The sequence below is a fragment of the Benincasa hispida genome, chromosome 10, assembly GCF_027475165.1.
Source record: "Benincasa hispida cultivar pf3 chromosome 10, pf3_genome.v1.1, whole genome shotgun sequence".
Taxonomy (NCBI): Eukaryota; Viridiplantae; Streptophyta; class Magnoliopsida; order Cucurbitales; family Cucurbitaceae; genus Benincasa; species Benincasa hispida.
Genome location: NC_143487.1, coordinates 22,299,678 through 22,326,907, shown reverse-complemented (window position 1 = coordinate 22,326,907; position 27,230 = coordinate 22,299,678). Strand labels below are relative to the sequence as shown.

Genomic DNA, 27,230 nt, shown 5'->3' with positions numbered 1-27,230 from the left:
ACACGATCACAGCGAACTCAAACAAAGCGATCACCAAGGTCACGAATACCCCGAACACCGTGAACGACCTCCACAGAATCTTGACTATGTTGAGTTGAGTATGACACCACCAAGAAGGTTACCTTGGTATTCTCGATGTGAGAATCCATAGGGTGGTCTCTGTGTGGACTTGGTTAGAGGTAGAAAACCTATAACGACCCGACCCCCTAGGACTTAGGTTAGATTGTTACTAAAATAAATGCATGCATAAAATTTAAAACGACGCTCAGTTATGTTGAAATAAATGTTAATTAAACAAGAGAAGTTCAAAATACATTTATTAAATGCAATTGTTAAAAAAATAATAGGGTACCTATAATTCGTAAAGACTATTAAAAGTATATAAAAGAAATAATCCGTAATAATAAGTTTAATACAGTAAAATTAAACATTAAGGGAAAAAACAAGGACTCTAAATGTCATGATGCGGAAGCGTAAAAAACTAGTCCTAGTGGCACGATCAAGAATTCTGCTGCGCCATCACGGTGCATCTCTACCTTTACCTGAAATAACAACATGAAAAAGAATGAGTATAAAATACTAAGTAAGTAACCCCACCACTGGGGTCAGGCCAGGCATCTATGTCCTCTAGATACTCACCTACGGCACATAAACAAATGGATCAAACGAGAGACTGAGCTCTATTTTATTGTAGTTAAGTATGCCCACAAAACTGGTGAACCCCGAAGAGAACACAAAACTGGTGAATCCCGAAGGAAACAAAAACTGGTGAATCTCGAAGGAAACACAAAACTGGTGAATCCCGAAGGAAACACAAAACTGGTGAATCCCGAAGGAAACACAAACTGGTGAATCTCGAAGGAAACACAAAACTGGTGAATCCCGAAGGAAACACAAAACTGGTGAATCCCGAAGGAAACACAAACTGGTGAATCCCGAAGGAAACACAAAACTGGTGAATCCCGAAGGAAACACAAACTGGTGAATCCCGAAGGAAACACAAACTGGTGAATCCCGAAGGAAACACAAACTGGTGAATCTGGTGGAATCCCGAAGGAAACACAAACTGGTGAATCCCGAAGGAAACACAAACTGGTGAATCCCGAAGGAAACACAAACTGGTGAGCGTCTAACTAATCAATGAGGATAGTCACACAGTCTCAACGTTCTAAGAATCAACATTGTACAGTTCTAGAACATACATGAAAATCCTTGATACCATGGCTCCATCACATACACATGATTATTGACAACATAACATACTACATTCATGTATACCTTACATCATAATCCCACAGCATGCAAGTATGCCTCAACATCAGTAGATCATATATCAACATATGAAAACACATACCCTCACATACTAACGATCAAGTGCCTAGGTGTATCTTTAAACAAAACAGAATCCGTGCCAGAACATACTTGATTCAGATCATACTATCAGTCAACATGCTAATATTTACCATAACATACACTTATCACGCGAGCATACAAATAAAACTGGCCCGTGGGCAGTTCCAATGGTAAGATTACTTACCTCGAAGTCAAATTTAGATATTAATCCAAGCTAATGATCTCCAACCAAATAAGTCCTGAATTGAGTCCCCTAATACATACATAATACTAAATTTCAGTTTTGGAACCAGGACCCAAACATACAAATTGTATCCAATGATCACCAATTAACTTACCCAAACGAAACTTGATCAATAAATACTCGCAAGATTTCGACTCCAAAATCTCCTCTTAGCAGACTTTAAAACTCAATGGATGACGACTTGGAACCTTCAAGAATACTTAAAATTAAACGATTCTTTAGTCCAATAATCAATGGGTGCCCAACAACCAACAACAAGGATTATAACGCTTACCAAACTACTTGCCGAATGAACTCGAATCCGCTGGGCAACACGTTGCGCACTCTAAAGTACTCCAGTCTTGGATCTAAATCCCAAATATAATAGGTATCAACAAAAAGGAAAATCCACAATTTAATGGGCAACCCAAAAACTTCAAAACTCAACTGATCTCACCCAAAACTTACCAACATTTGCCAAAATCCGACGAACGACAGTGAAGGAAGGCGGTGACTAGTGGAGGTCGGCGGCTAGGCTCGGACAGTGGGCTGGACGAGTGACGAACGAAGCTGGGTTTCTCGTCGCACGAGTCTACAGTTGAAGAGACCGTGAAATGACGAACGAGGCTGAGTTTCTGGTTGCCTGAGCCTGCAGCTGGAGAGAACGTGAAACGGCAGCTAAAGCGGCGAACGAGGCTGGGTTTCGGACAGAGGGGCGACGGACGTGCAGATCCGGAGGGCGGGGCTGAGCTCTGCAACGATACGGCAGAAGCGGGTTAGGTTGGCAGTGGCAGAGATGGCTCGGACCGACGTCAAGCGGAACGTTGGTGGCTGGAGGTGGCGTGGTCACAAGTTGTGTCAACGGCGGCTGGAGAAACGAAAACAAGGGGGAGGCTAGGTCTTCGGTGGCGCAAGGAAGAAGAAGAGAAGAGTTGTTTTATAAATAATAATAATAATAATAATAATTTATAAGGAAATAAAATAAACCTTTTATTTTATTCTTTTCCTTATTCTACTATATTTTATTAACTACCTTTCCTTCCCGAAAAGAAATTTATTCCTGTCATTAATTTCCAAGGTTAAAAATAAATTCCTGCTTACACTGGAAATCCAAAATTCCAAAAATGCCCTCCAATAATAAAATATTAAAATTACATTAATACTAAAAAAAATACAGGGTGTTACAAAACCGGAGGAAGAACAATCGTGTAAACGATTGAGCAAGTAGAAGATGAAACAACCTATTGTATAGGTCGATGCTCAATCGTTTAACAAAAGCTATGCGATCGTCTAGCAAAATCTATGTGATCATTTAACTCATCATTTAGCTAAGTGTCTATCGTGTAAGAGCACTCCACGATCGTCTAGCTAACTCTAAGTTGTCGTTTAGTAAATCTGATTTACTTGAAAACTATCCGTTAGTACTTTCCGAGATTGGAAATCTCAAATTAACAACTTTGCAAATCTTACCAAAATTAAGAAAACATTTTTCCTTTTATCTCACGGTTACCATGAAACCACTAATAATCTCCCACTTAATTGGTTATTAGAGAAAAAGAGATAATTATACAATAATTAATATATTATAAATATAATAATAACCAACTTACCATACTATATTTATAACCTATAGTTTTAATATTTCATCTCATGAAACATGTAAACCATAGCTCCAAAAAGGTGGGCATGTGTAGTTGGCAATCTGGCAACTCTCACCCATACTAACCAAAGGGCCACCCTCAAAGGTAGAAGTTGCCAAAACACTCAGGATTGAGGTCGTGTCACCTATGGTTGTTTAGGTGAGATGTAAGTCTCCAGTATCAACGGCGTTATATATAGAGTCTAGTCATCTCGTGGTCCGGTCTTATACAAACTCTTTCTATTCCATGGCACTTAATGTAAATCTCATTTATATTAATCCTCCATTAGATGTATCTCATCCATCATACTGATCATATCATAAATAATCGAATTACCTCTTGTCAATTTGAACATTTCAAATCAACACCAAGAACTGATCCTCAGCTTGAATCCATTGAGCTACTAAGGGGACCTTATAGACCTATAGCTCGAAGCTCCAACAATACGTGAATAACTGATTAAACTCTTTAGTCATGGGATCTACCATTCGTTAACTGCCAGACACTTCACTAAAGACTGATAGCTGAACTCTTCTTACTATAGATATATTATGTGTCCATCTTAACCAATCAACAGTGCGACAACCCTTCACAAATCACTTGTAAGTACAGCTCGGCCAATAACCGTTATGCCCCTGTAGTTACATCTAACTCCTTAAGTACCACTGAATCCTCTAATGAACATAAGTCATAGTTCTACTATGAATGAGCCCTCTCTTTCAAAGAGAAGTTGTGACCACTATGTTCAAGCCCCGGAATCAGCCCTTAAGGGAGCAATCTATCTACTTACCTCTGCTTTAGGAAAGGAGTGAATTCCATCTTGTGTAATTGATTTTCCAGCTCCCAAATCAGAAAAGTCTCCAAAAAGGTAGGCATGTGTAGTTGGCAATTTGGCCACTCTCACCCATACTAATCAAAGGGTCACCCTCAAAGGTAGAAGTTGCCAAAACACTCAGGATTGAGATCGTGTCACCTATGGTCGTTTAGGTGAGATGTAAGTCTCCAGTATCAATGGCGTTATATACAGAGTCTAGTCATCTCGTGGTCCGGTCTTATACAAACACTTTGTACAGGCCACCCCCGCTCGCATGTTGATAACTTGAAATACAAGTTATTTATACTGTTTTATATAGATATTGCGGCTAAAAGAAAGAAAAGTTGCGTCGATAGTTGATGCGTTGTTTTATTGAATGGAAATATGGATGATGTGCGTTGATGGATTGTGTTGTGCACTCAAGTTTCCCCAGCGGAATTCAAGTGTAAATTCCTTTGAGTTCCTGGTAAGTCCAGGGTCGAACACGGGGACTTGTGAAAATAGCTGTGTTGGTAATGTTGTGAAAACTTTGTGGTAACCGAGTAAATAAATAAAGTGTGAGTGTGTTGTTGCGTTGATGAAAAAGAAGTAAATAAAGGCGGCGGATTTGAGAAAGATAGTTGCGTTGATAAATGCAATTAGTATACGATGAACGGGTTGAGAAGGTAATTTAGCTAGAGTTACTCGGGAATGCGTCAAACCTTGCGATCATGTTACAACCATGCACAGCAAGTCATTTCCCAATGTAAATGCGATGCTCCTAAGTTTAAGACGCATGTGTTGAATGCAAAATGTCCATAGAACTTATCCCTAAGTCTTTACTCTTGTCCTATGCGTTGATGCAAAATGCATGAAAGCAAAGTGATCGCATACAATCATACCTTATTGCTAAGATGCATGCGATGCGTTAATAACAAATAGTGCTCATTCTTAAGCGCCTATCTCCCGTTTATGCATTCTAATCTGGTTCTTTCAAACCTAGATTCTGACCTGACCTTCCCAAGTCTAGATCCTGTCTTTAGAATATCCTCCCAAGTATCTCTAATAGACGAATGAAGCATACATATATAAGATAATCGCAAAGATGAAGATTCCCTCGTTATGCTAGCTAACTACTTCTCAACCCATTCAACTAATTTAGCTACTCATGCTTAAATAACAGAGAGTGAACAGATATAGAGAAAGACGTTCCATTCTTATAACTGAGTTGAGTACAAAATGATAATGGAAAATAAAGGAAGAGAGCCTGGTAACAATTCCTTACTGACCGAGGCTTTTTACACTAGATCTCTATTTTGATCTACAAATGTTCCCACTTCCACAGACGTTGGCCCTCTCTCTGTCTTGGAGTTCCGGTGCTTTCCCAAGCTTGCTGGAACAATCTATCAGCACACCTTCTTCCTCGCGTCCGCCTTAAAATGGAAGAAAACTATGGACAAAGGCATGAACTTGTAAAGTGATGAATTAATCGACTGCTTAACCCCTTCTCTAAAGAATGCACTTGGTATTTATAGAGTTTCCATGGTGAAAGGCGGCTTCTCTCTCCTGGTTGTACAGATGGGATAGCTTTAATTCCTGACTGATGCGCCGAATAATTGTCACCGATAAAGCTGAATGTACTTTGTGACCGTTATCGGCGGTCAACTTAATTTGGATCTGACTGCCGTCAACTTTCTGTCACATCGATCTTAATTATCCTTTCACCCAGATGGGCCCACCATGTTGCGCTGACCAAGTTGCAATGATTCTTCTTAGGCGAATGTTTGCGAGCACGATCAATGCAAAGTCTTGCGATGAAGTTGCGCTCGACCAATGTATTCCTATGATCGCAATCTCTGCATTGCGTTAACGCATATTCTGCACAAAAATATAAAGATCAACTGCTCTAATGCATTGGACGCTTGCAACCATAATATTATAGAATTTATGCTTAATGGATTCAATTTAACATATTTCATCAACGCAATCCAACATTGTTTAAGAACTTAGTAATATGATAATGTGCATTTCTGCCCATTATCACTTATAAATTGGCTAAGAAATGCGAAAATTATAAAATGTCGTAAATACACCCACTAACACCATTGCGATGGTAGAATAGAATGTTTTAGTTTCTCTTTTGCAGGAAATTAGTCACCGCATGCATTCATGGCTCGAAGACAAGATAAAAAATGCATCTACGTCACATTGCGCACATAAATCAAGAACGAAAAGATGTTTAATGCAATGACGGCGAATGCGACAATCGATCAAGAGCTTTAGCGATCAACGCAATTTCAACCGCATGCGGTAATCAAAACAACACTGCATGTGGCGATAGATCAAAGATGTGAAGAGCAGCGCATTTGCGAAAGATTCTGAAAAGTGTACAGCTTTCAGTTGTACATTTCTGACGGGTTGATTGTGTAACAGAAGGAATTTTCCATTCTGCCATTTCAGGAACTACCATAACTATACAATGGGGACCAAAAATTCAAAAAGCCAAGGCCTCACCTATAAATAGCTTCTTCAAAATTCGCTGATAGATATACAGATACAGATACTGCTACATACATGAATACACAGAGACGTGTATATACTGATTATGAGAGAGAGGTTGGTCTGAAGCGACTTATAAAGTAGATCTGGGAGAACCACGAGACAAGGCTAAGAGGTGAGTCTCTGAGCAGAGAATTTTTCCAATTCTCGTAGTTGAAGCTCTGTGCAAAGGTCAATTCTACCGAGAAAGCAAGCCTGAGAGGGAAGCTTTCCTCACCATCACATCCACACGCTGGCAAGCACTATCTCCATTCGGGATCTGTGTCAAGATATTGACACTCTTTCTGTATTTGTTTCTAATCTCTATTTCATCATCTGTATTCATCTTCTCTAATCTTTCATTCACAACATGTATCAAACGCTTAATTTTAGAATTAAATGTTATGATAGCCACCATTGTCATCTCTATGTCTCTTTCCGTACATCCATAATCCATTTTCTCCATGATGTGTTCTTAATCCCATGAGTAAATAGCAAGAATTAGGCGAGTGAGTTAATTTGTGTTGAGGAAATAATTAAGTTTAGCTAAATCATGTTCGACAGCATCTTCACCTATGAGAGCAGAAGTGAAGATGTTATTCCGCCTATCGAGAGAAGGTTGGAAGAATGCGTTAACTAAAGCAAGAACTATTTCCAGAGATGAAACAACCTTGCATTCGTTACGTTCATCCCTGTTTCACCATAGAGATATAGGGACATGGTCGATCACCAAGAGGTGTACGCCAAGGGAAAGTGGAACCTTAGTTGCAACTTTAACGCAATTGACAAATTTATGATGTTTTTACTATTTACTCTCTCTCCTTCTGATTCATTCATAAAGACTTGCCATCACATACATCGATTCTTTGTATAACTTCACAGTCAGTTCTCTACCTTAGTATCATGTATCATATATCTTGTATCTTGTATCATATTAGTTTAGGATTTTACTTTATCAACGCAAATTTTATTTCATCTCAATTTATATTTCTATATAAACCACCATTATTTATTCATTGTTAAAAACTGGTCGCATGTATCACATAAGTATCGCATTAACGAAAACAATCCTCGTGTTCGACCTCGGATTATTCTGAGAAACTTGCATTGGAATTATACTTGGTTTCAGCGCAAGGAAACTTATGACACACACTACTTCATCGCATAATACGAGCAACTCATTAACAACGCATATAATTAGAATGTAATATCGCATAAAAATGTCTTTATTGCAAGCACTTGAGCGTATATAGCACTTCGTATTCATATTTGTCCACATGCTTAAAGTTAAAGATATAAAAAAAAATATCGTTACACATGTCTCCACATGAATGGTCAGGATCTACCATCTGTAGTAGTTTACAACACTTGCAAACCTGTACAAAGCAGGTCGTATCCGTAGTGTCACAAGGATCAGGTATCCCACCTTAATTCTTATACTACAGACCTATTTAGGCTATCACTTAAGGCATGATCCACTTGTATATCTCATATACATGCTTAAGTTTACATAAGTTAACCATGGAGCTTTGTTATTGGATATGAGTAAATGCCAAAATGAAATAACACTTATTTCATTCATAAAATAATGTGTATAATTACAAACAACGAGACTCCAGGAGAATTAGGACACCAATCCTAACAATCTTCCACTTGTCCTAATGCCTCGAGAGACTAATGTACAATATAAGAAAAAACATGTACAATATACAATAAACTAGGGCATACCCCAATATCATCTCCCACTTTCCCTAGACAAGATGTCGCATGTCCCACAGACCCAGACTCTCCAGGTGACCCTCGAACACTTTAGTCGTGAGAGCCTTTGTAAAGGGATCAACAACGTTGTGCTTCGACGCGATCTTCGTGACTATCACATCACTGCGATACACAATATCCCTGATCAAGTGGTATTTCTGCTCTATATGCTTGCCCCGATGATGACTCCGAGGCTCCTTCAAATTTGCCACAGCCCCGTTGTTATCACAATAGAGAGTGATAGGCAAATCCATATTTGAAACAACTTCCAAATCTGAAAGGAATTTCCTCAGCCAAATAGCCTCTTTAGCTACTTCACAAGACGCTACTTATTTGGCTTCCATAGTGGAGTTCGCGATGCATCCTTGCTCTTCGCAACACTACAGCCCTTCCATTCAGAGTGAACATGACCCCCATGTCGATTTGCGAGAATCTCTATCAGTCTAAAAGTCAGAGTGTGTGTATCCTATAAGGATCAGATCCTTATCTCCATACACGAGCATGTAGTCCCTCGTTCTCCGAAGATATTTGAGGATCGTCTTGACCACTATCCAGTGATTAAATCTTGGATTGGACTGATACCGACTGACAATCCCTACTACATAGCAAATGTCAGGTCTGATATACAACATTGCATATATTAAGCTTTCTACAGCTGAAGCATGGGGAATTTGTCTTATCTTCTCAACTTCTTGAGGTGTCTTAGGACATAGATCCTTGGACAAAACGATTCCATGCCTGAAGGGTAACAAACCCCTCTTGGAATCCTGCATCCTGTACCTGATCAACATTTGATCGATGTACGATACTTGAGCAAGGCTAACCTTTTGTTCTTACGATTTTGAATGATTTGGATCCCTAGAACATACTGTGCCTCAACCAAATTTTTCATTTGGAACTGGGCAGCTAGTCATTTCTTAATGTTAGTCAGATACCATACATCATTCCTAATGAGTAGGATATCATCCACATACAGTTCCAGGAAAGCTACTGAGTTGTTAATGATTTTCTTGAAGACACAAAACTCATCAACGTTCTAATCAAAGCCAAACGACTTGACTACAGTGTCAAATCTAATGTTCCATAATCTAAATGCTTGTTTCAGCCCATAAATGGACCTATTAAGCTTGCAAACTTTTTGCTCTTGATCTAGAACTATGAACCCCTCTGGTTGAGCCATGTAGATAGTCTCCTCAAGATTACCATTAAGAAAGGTAGTCTTGACGTCTATTTGCCATATCTCATAATCATAAAATGGGGCTAAGGATAGAAGTATCCTGATAGACTTGAGCATGACAACAGGTGAGAAAGTTTCCTCATAGTCAACTCCCTCGACCTAGGTATAACCCTTTGTCATGCGTCGAGCCTTAAAGGTTTGCACCTTTCCATCTACACCTCTCTTTTGCTAATAGATCCACTTACACCCAATAGGTCTTACCCCATCAGGCAGATCAACAATCTCCCAGACCTTATTGAAGTACATAGACTCCATTTCCTGGTTTATGGCCTTAACCCATTCATTCTTGTCAATATCCTTCGTTGCTTTCTTAAAAGACAACAAATCCTCGACCCCATCATTAGAAATGACGTTTTGGGCTTCAGTCAAACCCATATAGCGATCTGGTGGGTTCATAACCCTCCCACTACATCGAGGCAGTCTCAGCTCTTGAGTTGGTTGACTAGATGTTCAAACCTCAACAACTCTTGTTGATCTGTCGGTTTATTCAACAACTCTTGTTGAACCCTCAGCATTCTCAGTCTCACTAGAATTCTCACGCAAAACGAGCTTACTTCGTGGCTTATGATCCCTCATGTGGTCTTCTTCCAAAAAGATAGCATTTGTAGAAACAAACACTTTGTTCTTACTCTGATCATAGAAGTTTCCACCTCTCTTTTCCTTGGGATAGCCTACAAAGAGGCAAACCTTCGAACACGGTTCCAACTTCTTTGGGTTAGTCACTAGCACATGTGTCGGACAACCCAAATCCTGAAGTGGCGTAAACTACCTTTACGGCATCTCTACAGCTTAAAAGTTGTTTCAGAAACACTTTTCGAGGGAACGTTGTTCAGGATGTAGCATGCAATCTTCACTGCAAAACCCCAAAACGAGTCTGGAAGATGAGCATAAGTCATCATAGATCAAACCATGTCCAACAAGGTTCTGTTTCTCCTATCTGATACACCATTCTACTGAGGTGTACCTAGGGCCGAGAGTTGGGACGCAATCCCATGTTCTATCATATACTTCTGGAATTGGAGGTCTATATACTCTCCATCACGTTCAGATCTTAGTGTTTTTATCTTCTTACATAACAAGTTTTCAACTTCAGCCTTACACTCTTTGAACTTGTCAAGGGCTTCAAACTTACGTTGCATTAGGTAGAGATATCCGTACCTTTAATAATCATCTATGAATGAGATGAAATATTCACACCTACCTCGAGCCCTAACATTCATCGGACCACAGAGGTCTGAATGTACAAGCTCCAAGGCTTCCTTGGCTCTGTAACCTTTTCTAGTAAAAGGTCGTTTGGTCATCTTGCTTCGAGGCATAATTCATATACCGACAAGGAGTTTTCTTCTAAACTCTTTAGAAGTCCACTTTTCACCAACTTCTCAATCCTATTGAGGTTTATGTGACATAACCTTAGATGCCAAAGATGGTCGTTTTCCTTAGGAGAAATCTTTGGTCTTTTAGCTGTTGTCGTCGTACTAAAGATTTCGGTGTTAAACAAGGCTTTTATGACTAACGGCCTTAGTACATATAAGTTACTTTCCATTGAATCATAACCAATCTCCATTCCATTCTTAAAAATAAACACTTTATTCTCAGAAAAGGAGACGATATACCCTTGTTCAATGAGACACGAAATCAAGATTAAGTTCTTCTTAATATAAGGAACTACGAAAACATTATCCAGTAACAGATAACGTTTCTTGTCCACAAATAACTTCAGCCTACCTACAGCAACAACTAAAGCAACCTCACCAGTGCCGACTCGTAGAGTCATCTCTCCTTGTGGCAATGTTTTCTAAGAACTGAATCCTTGGTAAGAGAAACTGACATGGTTGGTAGCACCCGAATCAAGGATCCAAGTAGAATCATCATTCTTTACCAAACACGTCTCTAAGACCAATAAATCAAATTTACTGTCTGTCCTCCTCTTTTGGAGAGTAGCGGGATCAGTGTCAGAACAACTGACACTACTAGTTTTGTCATTTATCCCTTTGTGCTAGAAAAGTAAGAACTAACATTCAAACAAATCTTGCAACGAGACCATGATCTTGCGTGCAATGATCATGTTCTCAACCCTTTTGGCCAATACATCATGTATGCTAGCCAATATGTGAACACCTCATATGCATTGAAAACACTTCGCGGTGCATAAAGGGTCGGGACTTGAGAACATTCCTCAACCATGACAAATTCGAGGTCGTTTGTTACGAAATACGTTTTACACGATTCTTTCCACTGTATGTAATCGGTCATATTAAAGGCACTAAATGGAAATACTAACGAGTTGCTGAAAAGAAAAACACATTGACCTACGTTAGGTTTTAAGCAAATACCCATTGTAAAACAAACATCATCCAATAAGGTTTTAGCAAAACTAATATGAACCCTGTGTGACATCTAGTTTCACAATGACGCTTTAAAGGTTTAGGACAAAAGCCGCCAAAGGGAGGTCAATTATCCCTCCTCTGAATTGAGAAGTTCTCAACTAGTCATTAATACCATAACAACTCTTGTTCCTATAACAATTAGCCATCATTGATTTGGTCAAGAGATCATTAACTTACTTAACAATCTCCCGTAAGTGTGACCCACTATTTTAGGCCCTAGAGATTTGCCCCAAGTAGCCAATCCGAAGGAAAAAATCTGATTGGGGCAAAACCTAAAGCGACTCTATCCATTTCTAGAGTTCACCTTGATCTTGACCAACTACACGAAACCCATCCAAAGGGGGACGCTCCCAGGGTGCCACGAGGGAGTACAGAATGATCTCACAGTGTGAACCAAAGGCAGAGACCATAGGATGTGTTGACACATACCCTTCACCCACTTACTATAAACACTCTCTCTATCCACCTTGATATTGACTCATGCAAACACCATCTGAAGGGGATGCTACCAGGGCACCATGAGGCCAAGCATGAATCTCACGGTGTGAACATTCAAAGAGAAACGTGAGTGGAATCATAGACATATCAGATACATCTCTTCCTCCAACTGAGTATTTTATAACCTAGGGTTTAGTTTACTTAGAAAAAACATGCTAAGGATTTTAACTAAGTGACTTTTAGGTTTGCCCAAGAATAACTTTTACCTTGGATTGTTAAACAACTTTTAATCAACCTACATTAAACTCTTTAACGGAGTCTTTGACCAATTGTCGCATGCTTGTAGAAAATCTATCTAATTCACCTTTCCAAGTAGGTTTCTAGATAGGGGTGTTTCATTTCTGTCAGCTTAAGAACCCCAGCCTAGACAGAACCCGCCTTAGACAAAAAGTCCCTTATAGATAGATTTAAACAAATTTAATCCTATTAAATCGATTTTAAAAGATTAATCTAAGTTACTAAACTCTTTAAAACCATTTGACTTAGGTCTATCTCAATCCAATTTTAAAACCCTTTTAAAAAACTTGAGTTCACCCTAAGTCCGCATGCAACTCTTTTTTATCGATTTTAGTTCTAATGTCCTTTATAACACTTATAGTGGAAACAACCAAAACCACAACGCAAAGCTAACACATGCAAGGCACTCATAACGATTATAAACAGCCTAAGTGTCATGCTCAATGCATTGTTCATTCATTGCTACCTCTTTTATATAACGCTTATACAAACAAGCAACGGAACAAGCACAACATGCTTCCATGCACCCTTATACTATGACACTTACAATAAAAGGATGATGCATGAGTATGCTCACAGCATGCAAAAATATAACTCTTATATTTCATGATGTGTGCGCATGCTTTCAAGTAATTTCTTCATGCAAGATTATAACATTTATAATAAATGATGCATGAATGATTGCACAACCTAAGGTAGGTTTCAAACTATATGTCAAACACTTTGCCATATAAACACCATACATCACATGTATAATAAACAAAAGTTGATGAACCGGGTAAAATTGCCTTAAATCCTCCAAACTAAAGCTAACTATTACAAAACCAAGGAGTCTCTGGTTCAAACAGGCGAACCGGGTCTTGAACCATCCAAGCAAAGCAACGCGTCTTCAACCATCGTGCACCAAACACCCCGCGATCATCTACACAAAAGAACAAACGCTTTGCTCTATCGCTTACCAACGCGCCCAGAGCTAAACGATCATTTAGCAACGATCGTGTACCTTTTACTAAGCGATGAAGCACGAGTTACGCGATCGTCTAGCGCGCTCCGCACGACACAAGCCTTACACGATCGTCTAAACGACAATGATGAGGCGAAGCACCATCGTCTAAACGATCGCTAAGCGAGCGCCTTCGTATCGTATACTGCGTGATCGTATAGGTAGTGACTATGCAATGAGGCATGCTAACTACACGATCGTCTAACGCGCACCTTTTACTAAACGATGAGCATCAAATGCTCCCACTACGATTGTCTACCTTCAGTGTCTACGCGATCAAGCAACCAACGCGATAGAGTAAATGATTTACCCCATCGTTTAGCATTAGTTAAATGATCATTTAGTAAATACTCTACGATCGTATAAAAAAATCTACACGATCGTTTAGATAAATCCCAACGATCGTTTACCTGAGGCTACACGACACAACCAATACTTGGTCTTCTTTTTCGCTGAGAACTGCATCTCTATGCTTCGAAACTTCATCATGAACAACTCGACTAACTCAAACTCTTTGAATTATAGACTCAATAACATGTTAATTATGCCCAAAAACACAGAGGCCCTTACAAATTAACACTTTCTAATTTAAAAAAAGTTTTAACAGAGGCAATTAAACCCGTAATCATCCATCAACGCCATCCATAAAAGCATTTAACAATTAAACACAAATGCAGAAAACCCACCACAACTATAAAAGAAGTTCAAAATAGAATTGAAATTTGTAATATCAGAACAACTTGGCTCTAATACCAATTGAAGGAAATCGGACATGGGGATTACCATGAGCAGTGGAAGGATCTTTCTAAATTTCAATTGTATATGAACATTACGATTACAATCACAACTGGAAACATATGGTTATGCATAAAAAAGAAATTACAGCATGCTTTACTACATGATCAAAGGAAGGAATTAATAAACCTTTGAAAACTCATCTTCAAATTCCTTGATCTCGAACGCTCGATCACAGCAACACAGCAACATACAAATGTTCGTCCAACACGACCACTACACGGCACGATCACCGAAAACTCGAACAAAGCGATCACCAAAGTCACGAATACCCGGAACATCACGAACGGCCTCCACAGAACCTCGATTGTAGTTGAGTATGACACCACCAAGAAGGTTACCTTGGTATTCTCGATGTGAGAATTCAGAGGGTGGTCTCTGTCTGAACTTGGTTAGAGGCAGAAAACCGGAGGAAGAACAATCGTGTAAACGATTGAGCAAGTAGGAGATGAAATAGCCTATCGTATAGGTCAATGCTCAATCATTTAACAAAAGCTATGCGATCGTTTAGCTCATCTCTAGCTGAGTATCTATCGTGTAAGAACACTCCACGATCGTCTAGCTAACTTCAAGTTATCGTTTAGTAAATCTGATTTACTTGACAACTATCCGTGAGTACTTTTCGAGATTGGAAATCTTAAATTAACAACTTTGCAAATCTTACCAAAATTATGAAAACATTTTTCCTTTTATCTCACGGTTACTATGAAACTACTAATAATCTCCCACTCAATTGGTTACTAGAGAAAAAGAGATAATTGTCCAATAATTAATATTATTATAATTATAAATGATAACTAACTTACTATACTATATTTATAACCTATAGTTTAAATATTTCATCTCATGAAACATGTAAACCATAGCTATTTTTCTATTCCATGGCACTTAATATAAATCCCATTTACATTAATCCTCCATTAGATGTATTTCATACATCATACCAATCATATCATATATAATCAAATTACCTCTTGTCAATTTGAACATTTCAAATCAACACCAAGAACTAATCCTCAGCTAAAATCCATTGAACTACCAAGGGGGCCTTATGGACCTGTAACTCAAAGCTCCAACGGTACGTGAATAATTAACTAAACTCTTTAGTCACGGGATCCACCATCCGTTAACTGCCAGGCACTCCACTAAACACCGACAGCTGAACTCTACTTACTACAGATATATTATGTGTCCATCTTAATCAATCAACAATGCGACAACCCTTCACAGATCTCTCGTAAGTATAGCTCGGCCAATAGCCGTTATGCCCATGTAGTTACATCTAACTCCTTAAGTACCACTGAATCCTTTAATGAACATAAGTCATAGTCTTACTATGACTAAGTCCTCTCTTCCAAAGAGAAGTTGTGACTACTATGTTCAAGCCCCAGAATTAGCCCTTAAGGGAGCAATCTATTTACTTACCCCTGCTTCGGGGAAGGAGTGAATTCCATCTTATGTAATTGATTTCCCAACTCCCAGATCAGACAAGTCTCCAAAAAGGTAGGCATGATAAGTTGGTAATCTGGCCACTCTCACCCATACTAATTAAAGGACCGCCCTCAAAGGTAGGAGTTCCCAAAACACTCAGGATTGAGATCGTGTCACCTATGGTCGTTTAGGTGAGATGTAAGTCTCCAGTATCAACGACATTATATACAGAGTCTAGTCATCTCGTGGTCCGGTCTTATATAAACTCTTTGTATAGGACACCCCCGCTCGCATGTCTCCACATGACTGGTTAGGATCTACCATCTGTAGTAGTTTACAATACTTGCAAACCTCTACAAAGCGGGTTGTATCCGTAGTGTCACCAGGATCAGGTATCTCACCTTAATCCTTATACTACAGACCTATTTAGGCTATCACTTAAGGCATGATCCACTTGTGTATCTCATATACATGCTTAAGTTTACATAAGATAAACATGGAGCTTTGTTTATTGGATATGAGTAAATGCCATAATGAAATAACACTTATTTTTTTCATAAAACAATGTGTATAATTACAAACAATGAGACTCAGGAGAATTAGGACACCAATCCCAACAAGGAGAACGAGAAACTATATGCTTGTGTATGGTGCTAAGGATTTTATCCTTATAGGATATACTGAATTTGATTTTCAGACTGATAAAGATTCTAGGAAATCCCCATCAGGATTAGTGTTCACTCTTAATGGAGGGGCTATAGTATCGTGTAGCATCAAGCAAGGCTATATTACTAACTCTATGATGGAGGCAGAGTATGTAGTTACTTGTGAAATTGCTAAAGAAGTTATTTGGCTTAGGAAGTTTTTGACAGATTTGGAAGTTATTCCAAACATATCAATGCCCATCACTATATATTGTGATTATAGTGGAATTGTGGCAAACTCCAAGATGCATTGAAGCCACAAATGATGAAAGCACATCGAGTACAAGTATCACCTCATTAGAAAGATTATGCAATCGGGAGATGTGATCATCATAAATATCGTTTTGGAGCACAATATTGCTGATCTTTTTACAAAGGCTCTCACGGCTAAGGTTTTTTAGGCTCACTTGGAGAGTCTAGGTCTACCAAATATGCGTCATCTTGTCTAAAGCAAGTGGGAGATTTTGGGGGTATATGGGATCCCTTAGTTTATTATATTGTACTTTATATTGTATCTTATACTGTACACCCTACTCACTTTAGGCAAATGGGAGATTGTTGGATTTAGTGTCCTAAATCTCATTCATCTTGTAGTTTGTAATTTGTAAATACAAATTATTTATTTAATAAAATAAGAAGTATTTTATTTGAAATTTAGATAATATTAACTCAATCCAATAAACTAAGATCCAAGGTTGTTCGATGAAACTTGAATAGTATGTGGTAGACATTCAAGAGGATCATGTTTAAGTAATAACCTAAAAGGTCTGTAGTATATGGTTAAGGTTAGGTTCCTTATCCTGGTGACACTGCGAATATGACCCATTCTATAATTGTTACATGAGTTGTAAGTGTTACATACTGTTAGTTTAAGAAAACACATAGCGGAAAAAAATAGGATCATAGAGCATTCTAATTCATCAGTTTTGGCTTTGAATTAAGCATGTTCATGAGATATTAAGAGAATTTCATACATACCTTTGAAGATCATCTTCAAACTTGAAATTCAGTTGCAATTTTCTCTTCTTTTGGTTGTGGACCACCACTAGAGCTGTCCTACTATCCTCTAGGAGCCTTAGATTGAGTTGTGGGACTCAAAACAAGTTGGAATAGAGAGAATCAAAGAGAAAAGTATTGGTTTCTTTCAGCTGGTTTAAGAACTTTTCCTCACCTTCAAACCTTAGGTAATCCACTAGTTCGCATGCCCTTTTCAGTTGGAAAATTTGTGTGTTTTATGCAGGTACATTATGCAATCAGATTGCCTCAACAACACACAACTCCTACTTCAAATTTGAGGTGGAATTAGTTAACGGAAGATGACTAAGGAGCTTGCTTCTGAAAGTAGAAAAATCCCACTTTTTGGGTTTTTTCAAATTTTTAAAATTCCTTTTTCATCTTGAAAACAAATTTCAAAATTAAAACAATTTTTTAGTTTTTAATTCTTTTAATAAAATTGAAATTTTATTAATTTTACAAATTAATTCAATAATTATTTTTCTAATAAAATTAATAAATAATTAAACAATTTAATTAATTTCAATTAATTTAATATCAAATATTAAATTAATTTAATGCCAATTCCACCATCATGAATCTCTATTCACGAAATTAATATTTAATCATATTTAAATATTTAATTGATTATTTGATTTCGTTTACTTCTAAAATTAAACGTGTAATTATATCACATATGATTATTAATTCCCTTAATTCAAATTTGAACATTTCAAATCAACTTATCATGCTATTCTAAGGCTTATTTCGTTTGTGAGCTAATAAAGGGGCCTAATGGACCTATATATCATGGGCTCCAACGATCTGAGATTAATTTATGCTACTCTTTAAACTGAATTAACCCTCATTTGTAAACTATCGGGTCACTTCACTAAAGTCTAGTAGTTGCACTCTCCTCATTGTAGATATATTGTGTCCACTCGATATAACCATGATTAGTTTCCAGCTATCTACCCAGTCTTACCCCTAAAATGGGAGGCTTATTGAGCCGGCGTTGTTGAGTCAACCCTCACCTATGCAAATCTAAGGATAATTCTGAATAAATAGAAGTTCATAGTTAGCTCAGGATCAAGGTTAAGTTACCTAGGTCATCGTTATGAAATAATCAGTCTTAAATAGTAAACAGCGTTATAAAGTAAGAGTGACTTATTTCTTGGTCCGATCTTATGCAAACTCATTGCACAGGACGTCCCCACTCCTCATGACACCACATGAACGAATCAGAATCACTTCATCTGTAGCACTTTACAACTCCTTGTAACAACTATAGAGTGGATCACATCCAATAGTGTTACCATAATAAGGTATCCAACCTTATTCGTATACTATAGATCATTTTGACTATTTATTAGAATCTGATCTACTCTTATGTCTCCACATAAAGTTCAAGTACTCATGTAATAGTCATGGATCTTTTAATTTATTGGATTTAGTCTTTACAAATGTAATTCAATTTTATCGAATAAATGTTAAATAACACCTTTATTAATAATAGAAACTGTTTAACTTTATAAACTGTGAGTTTTAGGACATACAACCCAAAACAGACAATATGATCCATATTGTTCATGTGGAGACATGTGACTGGAGGTATCATGTATAAAGAGTTTATATAAGATCGGACCACAAAATGATTAGTTTTTTAGTATAACATTGTTGCTTGAAGAAACTAACTTTTCACTAGGATGACCATAGATAACTTGACCTTAATCCTAAATGAGTTTTGAACTCCTGTCTATTAGGGCAATCCTTTGATCTGTATGGATGAGAGTGACCAATTTTGCTGACTCAAAATGCCTACCATTTTGGGGATTTGTCTGAGTAGGGAGCTAGGAACACAACTACACAAGATGAAATTCGCTCATTCTCGTTGTTAGGAAAAGTAGATAAATTGCTCCCTTAATAGTTGATTTCGGGTCTTGAACAATGAGGCTTCACTCTCTCATTGACTCGAGAGGGTTAGTTTATAGTTGGACTATAAACCATTTGTTCATTAGAGGAATCAGTAACATTTAAGGAGTTAGATGTAATTACATGGGTAAAATGATAATTTTGACTGAACTGTAGTTTCGAGCAATTTGTGAAGGATAAACTTACTCTTAATTGGTAATATCCAATGGACAAAGAGATAATGTTGGGGTTGATGCCCTAAAGTCTCGTGTCCTGTAGTTTGTAAACAGTTTGTACGAACACTTGTGTTGTATAATATATGATATTTACTTCATGTAACGACCCGAGTTTAGAAGGGGTACATGAATGAACCGATATCACATTTGAATGAGAGGGATCCTGAGGACATGAAAGTATGGTTAAGAAAGTCTTAAAAGAATTGAAAGTTACTACCTATACCAACTAGGTGCATGTTCCCTTTCAGTGCCTCAATCATAAGAACTCTAAAGTTAAGCGTGCTTAGCTTGGGTCAATCCTATGTTGGGTGACCTCCTGGAAATTTTTCTAGGATACATGTGAGTGAGGACAAAGCAGTTATTTGTATGTAACTTAAGCATGTATGTGGGCAACATCGTTTACAAACTCTAGTGTTGGAAATAGAGTCCAACTCATATGCCTTCATACCCTCATTGTCATTTAGATACTTAGTTCTGAGTCTAACAAAAGAATTTTCTCCTCTCAATGTTCTAATTTGATATTTTAGTCCTGTAATAAGGTCAAACTCTATTTGGTTGAATGATACCTTATTCCCCATAAGATTAAAACTAATAACATCTCTCCTAGGTTCATCTACCTCTCGAAGAAAAATATAATGAATCAGTGGTCCATTGAAGATGATGTTTGTGTCAAGGAGAGGACCAAACATGTTTGTCTAAACATGGCTAATTGTGTGGAAGTTAGCCTTTTCTTAATTTAGGGACAGCATTTACTATATGGGAACAACATGACCCATAAGATTAAAACTAATAACATCTCTCCTAGGTTCATCTACCTCTCGAAGAAAAATATAATGAATTAGTGGTCCATTGAAGATGATGTTTGTGTCAAGGAGAGGACCAAACATGTTTGTCTAAACATGGCTAATTGTGTGGAAGTTAGCCTTTTCTTAATTTAGGGACAGCATTTACTATATGAGAACAACATGAAAAGGCTGCAGGAAAATGATCATTAGGATGAACATTCATTTCTAGTTCCATTATAACCTACATTTTTCATCAAATAGATAAATTAGAAGTCAATACAACACAACAATGCGTTACAATATTTAAAAATACAAAAAAAAAAAAAAAAAAAAGTAAGCTACTAGTTTTTGGCCTACCCAATACCCGACAGGGCCCAGGACTGGGCCAAAAACCAGTAATGGTCTCGTTCGCCTCTTCACCCCGATCTCGCCTAGTCCCGCCCCATTTCCCAAGTTGCCCGACCCCATACCTGGCCAGTCCCAGGACTGGGCCAAAAAGGAATGTCCCCTCCCCTTCTCACCCGATCCAAATTGCTCGGCCCCATACCCGGTTGGTCCCAAGATTGGCCCAAAAACCATCCACTCCCCTTCTAGCCTGGTCTTCTCCCCTTCTTGCCCAGTTCTGCCCCATCTCGCCCGGTCCGTCCCCCTTCTCGTTATCAATTTCCCACAACACGTCCGCTCGGAGAAGATCTAAAGAAGCTCAACCAGGCTTCATTGAATTGGAGATGCTCAAAATTCAAAAATCGGAGTTTAAAGCAAAAAAAAAAAATGGTTTCTAATGTACAAATCAACTCATATACTATCTATAGGCCTCAAAATCATTCTAAAATGCAATATTTTTTATGGATATAAATATATATATATAAACAATTATGAAAAGCCATAAAATCATTGCCTAGGTCATCGTTATGAAATAGTTAGTCTTAAATAGTAAACAGCGTTATAAAATAAGAGTGACTTATCTCTTGGTCTGATCTTATGCAAACTCATTGCATATGATGCCCCTACTCCTCATGATACCATATGAACGAATCAGGATCACTTCGTCTATAGCACTTTACAACTCCTTATAACAACTACAGAGTGGGTCGCATCCAATAGTGTTACCGGAATAAAGTATTCAGTCTTATTCGTATACTATAGATCATTTTGACTATTTATTCGAACCTAATCCACTCTTATGTCTCTACATAAAGTTCAAGTTGTTACGACCCGGCCCTCTAGGACTTAAGTTAGGCCGTTACTAAATACATGTATGCATGGAACTTAAAACAACACTCTGTTATGGTGAAATAAATGCTAATTAAATAAGGTAAATTTAAAAGACTTTGCATTTAATTTCACATATTAAAAACAACGGTAGGGTACCCATAAATCATAAATGATAATAAATAAATCTGGAAGCAATTCTTAATAGTAAGTTTTAAACATCAACACTGAAAGCTAAGAAAAACATGAAAAGTAGTTTAAATCTCAAGAGCGGAAGCTTAAAACTAGTCCCAGTGGCTCGATCACGAATTCCACTTGTCATTTGCCAGTGCGTCCCTACTCCTACTTGAAACATAAACATGAGAATGGGTGAGTATAAAATACTCAGTAAGTAACCCCACTTACTATCATTCTAAAATGCAATATTTTTTACAAATATATATATATAAATTATGAAAACCCATAAAATCGTTACCTAGGTCATCGTTATGAAATAGTTAGTCTTAAATAGTAAGCAGCGTTATAAAATAAGAGTGACTTATCTCTTGGTCTGATCTTATGCAAACTCATTGCATATGATGCCCCTACTCCTCATGATACCATATGAACGAATTAGGATCACTTCGTCTATAGTACTTTACAACTCCTTATAACAACTACGGAGTGGGTCGCATCCAATAGTGTTACCAGAATAAAGTATTCAGCCTTATTCGTATACTATTGATCATTTTGACTATTTATTCGAACCTAGTCCACTCTTATGTCTCTACATAAAGTTCAAGTTGTTACGACCCGACCCCCTAGGACTTAAGTTAGGCCGTTACTAAATACATGTATGCATGGAACTTAAAATAACACTTTGTTATAGTGAAATAAATGCTAATTAAATAAGGTAAATTTAAAAGACTTTGCATTTAATTTCACATATTAAAAACAACGGTAGGGTACCCATAAATCATAAATGATAATAAATAAATCTGGAAGCAATTCTTAATAGTAAGTTTTAAACATCAACACTGAAAGTTAAGAAAAACATGAAAAGAAGTTTAAATCTCAGGAGCGGAAGCTTAAAACTGGTCCCAGTGGCTCGATCACGAATTCTGCTTGTCATTTGCCAGCGCCTCCCTACTTCTACTTGAAACATAAACATGAGAATGGGTGAGTATAAAATACTCAGTAAGTAACCCCACTACTGAGGTCAGGCTAGGCATCTATGTCCTCTAGATGCCTATCTCTAATGGAACATATAAACTGCTCTAGTCCTCATGGGACACATACATACATGAAAAATTTTATTTTTATCCTATTGTAGTTAAGTATGCACACTACCTCTAGTAAGTCCCGTAGGGCCCACAACCTCTGGTGAATCCCAAAGGAAACACAATCTCTTACATACACATGGTTATGCATACACCTCTTTCGTATACACATATCCCACTTAATGTGTACCTCTTTCGTACACATGGTTATGTATACACCTCTTTCGTATACACATAACCCATTGAATGTGTACCTCGTTCATACACCTGGTTAAGTATACACCTCTTTCGTATATACCTAACCCACTGAGTATGTACCTCTTTCGTACACCTGGTTATGTATACACCTCTTTCGTATACATATAACCCACTAAGTATGTACCTCTTTCTTACACCTCAGATCCTCTCTATAAATGTAAGGATGCGTACCTCTTTCGTACACATGGTTATGTATACACCTCTTTCGTATACATATAACCCACTAAGCGTGCACCTCTTACATATACCTCAATACCCTTTAGGTATGTATCACTTTCATACACACTCTTTCATGTACTAACGCCCTTGGATGTGCATCACTTTCATGCAATCACATAGTCTGGAAAGGAAAAGAGATTGCATCTAACTTCATATTATATATAACGTTCACATAATTATGAATCCTCTAAAATCTCCTGATCAAGGTCTTGATCATGTTAATTAACCTTAACATACGTAATTAATGTAGTATTAATGGATCCACTCTAGTACATCATTTTCAGGCACTAACTCATGTAAACAATCAAACATTTGAAATTTCATAATACATCATATAGCTTACACACTTTCGTAATAAATCACATAAATAAGTATATCAATAAAATGCTCCTACTTTTACATAACTTTAAGACATTCCCGTAGTAGTGTCGCAGACTCATAATTTAGGGTCATGCTCAATCGTCCTTTTAATATATCTCATAAAACTCTAAATTATACTCATACATTAACATGCTTCAGACATATTATCACATGCTCATATATCTTTTCTAAAGAGTCCATTAAATCTCAGAACAGTCAAAATTATATTGGTAACTAGTCTTACAATCCCCAACATAAATCATACATTTATCGGCACATCCAGTAGTAAGATTACTTACCTCGAGTCGAAATTCTAAAGTTAAATCAAGCAATCAATCTCCAACCAATGCCTTGAATTAACGTCTCTAACAGAAAACACAATAATCAAATTCAATGCAAAAAGAACCTTGATTTTAAATCTTTTAGGCCCAAATCCAAAACACCCAACTTACATCAACCTTTGAGGTTTCAAAATCATATTACTCACCCAAATAAAACCAAATTTTAGAGTTGGTCTGCAATGCCCAGGACAACAGCTCCAATCGTCCTAAAATACTAACCCAAAATTAAAGATCCGACAAAAAAAAATAGTGACAAAATCAGAGAATTCGATGAATGGCCGGAGGTAGGTGATGACTCGATGGTGGTATGGTCGGTCAAATCATCAATCCCATCGGTGGCGGCAGATATCTTCGGCAAGGCGAGCGACACGAGCCTCCGCAAAAATGGCTAGGATGGCTCACCTACCCGAGCAACGACACGACTGTTGGGACAAGCGACGCGCGGCATAGGACAACTGACGACGAAACGACTAACAATGTAGCTGGAAACGGCAGAGATCGACGGCTGGGCTCGGGCGGTGGGTTGGACGCACAGCTCGGCCTCAACCAAACAGGGCTGGCGGCGTCGAGTGGCTGCAGAAGAAAAAGGTGCAGCAGCTAGGGTTTTCTCAAGCGGGGGCGCACGGTGAGGAAGAAGAAGAAGAAGAAAATTTTGTTTTTATAAAAAAAACATAATAATAAAAATAATAATAATAAATCTTAAAACTTAAAACTTAAAAAAGAAATAAAATAAACTTTATTTTATTCCTTTCCTTATTCTACTTTATTTTATTAACTTCCTTTCTTTCCCAAAAATTGAAATTAATTCCTACCATTAATTTCTAAATTGAATAATTTTGTAAGGTCAAAAATTAAATTCTCACACTTACACTTGAACTCCAAAATTCCAAAAATGACCTCCACTTATAAAATTACTGAAATTACATTAATACTAAAGAAAAATACGGGGTGTTACACAAGTATTCATGTAATAGTCATTAATCTTTTAGTTTATTGGATTTAGTCTTTACAAATGTAATTCAATTTTATCGAATAAATGTTGAATAACACCTTTATTAATAATAGAAACTGTTTAACTTTACAAACTGGGAGTTTTAGGACATACAACCCAAAACAGACAATATGATCCATATTGTTCATGTGGAGACATGTGACTGGAGGTATCATGTATAAAGAGTTTATATAAGATCGAACTACAAAATGATTAGTTTTTTAGTATAACATTGTTGCTTGAAGAAACTAACTTTTCACTAGGATGACCATAGATAACTTGACCTTAATCCTAAATGAGTTTTGAACTCCTGTCTATTAGGGCAATCCTTTGATCTGTATGGATGAGAGTGACCAATTTTGCTGACTCAAAATGCCTATCATTTTGGGAATTTGTCTGAGTAGGGAGCTAGGAACACAAGAACACAGCTACACAAGATGGAATTTACTCATTCTTATCGTTAGAGAAAGTAGATAAATTGCTCTCTTAATAGCTGATTTTGGGTCTTGAATACTGAGGCCTCACCCTCTCATTGACTCGAGAGGGCTTATTTTGTAGTTGGTCTATAAATCGTTTGTTCATTAGAGAAGCAGTAACATTTAAGGAGTTAGATATATTTACAGGGGTGAAACGGTAATTTTGATCCAACTGTAATTTCGAGCAATTTGTGAAGGGTAAACTTACTCTTGATTGGTAATATCTAATGGACATATAAATAAATCTATAATGCGAAGAGTGCACCTGTCAGTCTTTAGTGGAGTGATCGGCAGTTAATGAATGTTGATTGATCCAATTAAAGAATTTAGTTGGTTAATCTCGTATCATTGGAGTTTCTAATCTGTAGGTCTATAAAGTCCCCTTGTTAGCTCATTAAGGATAAAAACAAGGAATAATTGTTTTTGGAATAATTTGAATTGTTCAAATTATTTATGGGAATCTATGTAATTGATTATATTAATATGATTAATAAATGTATGATATATATGGATATAGTATAATATATAATTAATTATAAATATGATTTTTAATTAAAAATTATATAATATGTGATAGAAAAATATTTGAATAATATTCAAATATTATTTATATAAATAAGATTTGTATAAAAACTATAGGTTAAAATTTAATGTGAATATTATTCATATTAAAACTATGGGTTATAAGAGATAGTTGCATGATTATAATACATATTATATGGTTTGTTATTTAATAACCAACCATATAATATACATTTTATATTATTATTAATTTAATAATATTATAACTCCCTATGTTGAGGGAGAGTTATGTTGGAAAATCGTTTCCTTTCATCTCTAAAGTATGTTTTTGTGAAAAATAGAAGAACAATTGATTGTTGCCGGCAAGGAAAAAACCTCTCAAGCCTCTCACTCTCAAGTTTCTGCAAAAGTTTCTCTATGCCAAAAATTTGTTTGGAGCCCATGTTTCCTTGAGAATAACAAGGTTTCACTTGTGGTGATATTCTTATTTTAGAGTCTTTACCGTGTTCATGAATTTGTGATTTTCAAAAGTCGAGAAGGGTTCGAGACCAAGACAAAAGAAAGGAGAACGTGTAGAAAAGGTTTTCGTCAAGCGTGAGTTTCTTTTATTCCCAATTCTCTATAGAAAGTATGCTTAGGAGTTGAATGTTTATCTTGTTTTTTATGCATTTTTCTTCTCAATTTTTCTATGTACATTTTGAATTCTAATTGTATGGCATTCACATGCTCTCATAGAGAATTTTGTTCCTTCACAAAAGATAATTGTAGTTGGAATCCCCTACCCCTATGTGACGACCCATTTTGAAAACTAGAGTCTCGCTTGTTTGAATTAAGGGGTTGTTTAGAGAGTTGAAATATAATTAGGATTACTGGGAATCAAATAAGTATTAGAAAGCATGAGTAATCGAAGACAGAATAAAAATGAGATCGCAAGCGTGAAAACAATGAAAAATAGGGTCAAATTAAAAACCGTAGGAATAGATTGAGTTTTATATTACAAATTGGGCCCAAATGCTAATCCAAATAGGCAAATAGGAAAATTGGGGAAAATGACCTATTGGAAGTTTGAT

General features: G+C 37.0%; 1 long non-coding RNA gene across 2 annotated transcripts; it reads right to left on the bottom strand.

Moving 5' to 3' along the window:
- On the bottom strand, nt 1-24,911 carry LOC150033194 (uncharacterized). Of its 2 annotated transcripts, none has more exons than XR_016523996.1 (3): nt 24,318-24,911; nt 24,130-24,195; nt 1-542 (listed from the first exon to the last, which is right to left on the bottom strand). It is a non-coding gene; the product is annotated as an uncharacterized LOC150033194 (long non-coding RNA). The 2 variants fall into 2 exon arrangements; XR_016523997.1 differs by lacking the exon at nt 1-542 and adding an exon at nt 21,340-22,076.
- Between the last annotated feature and the right edge of the window lie 2,319 nt (nt 24,912-27,230).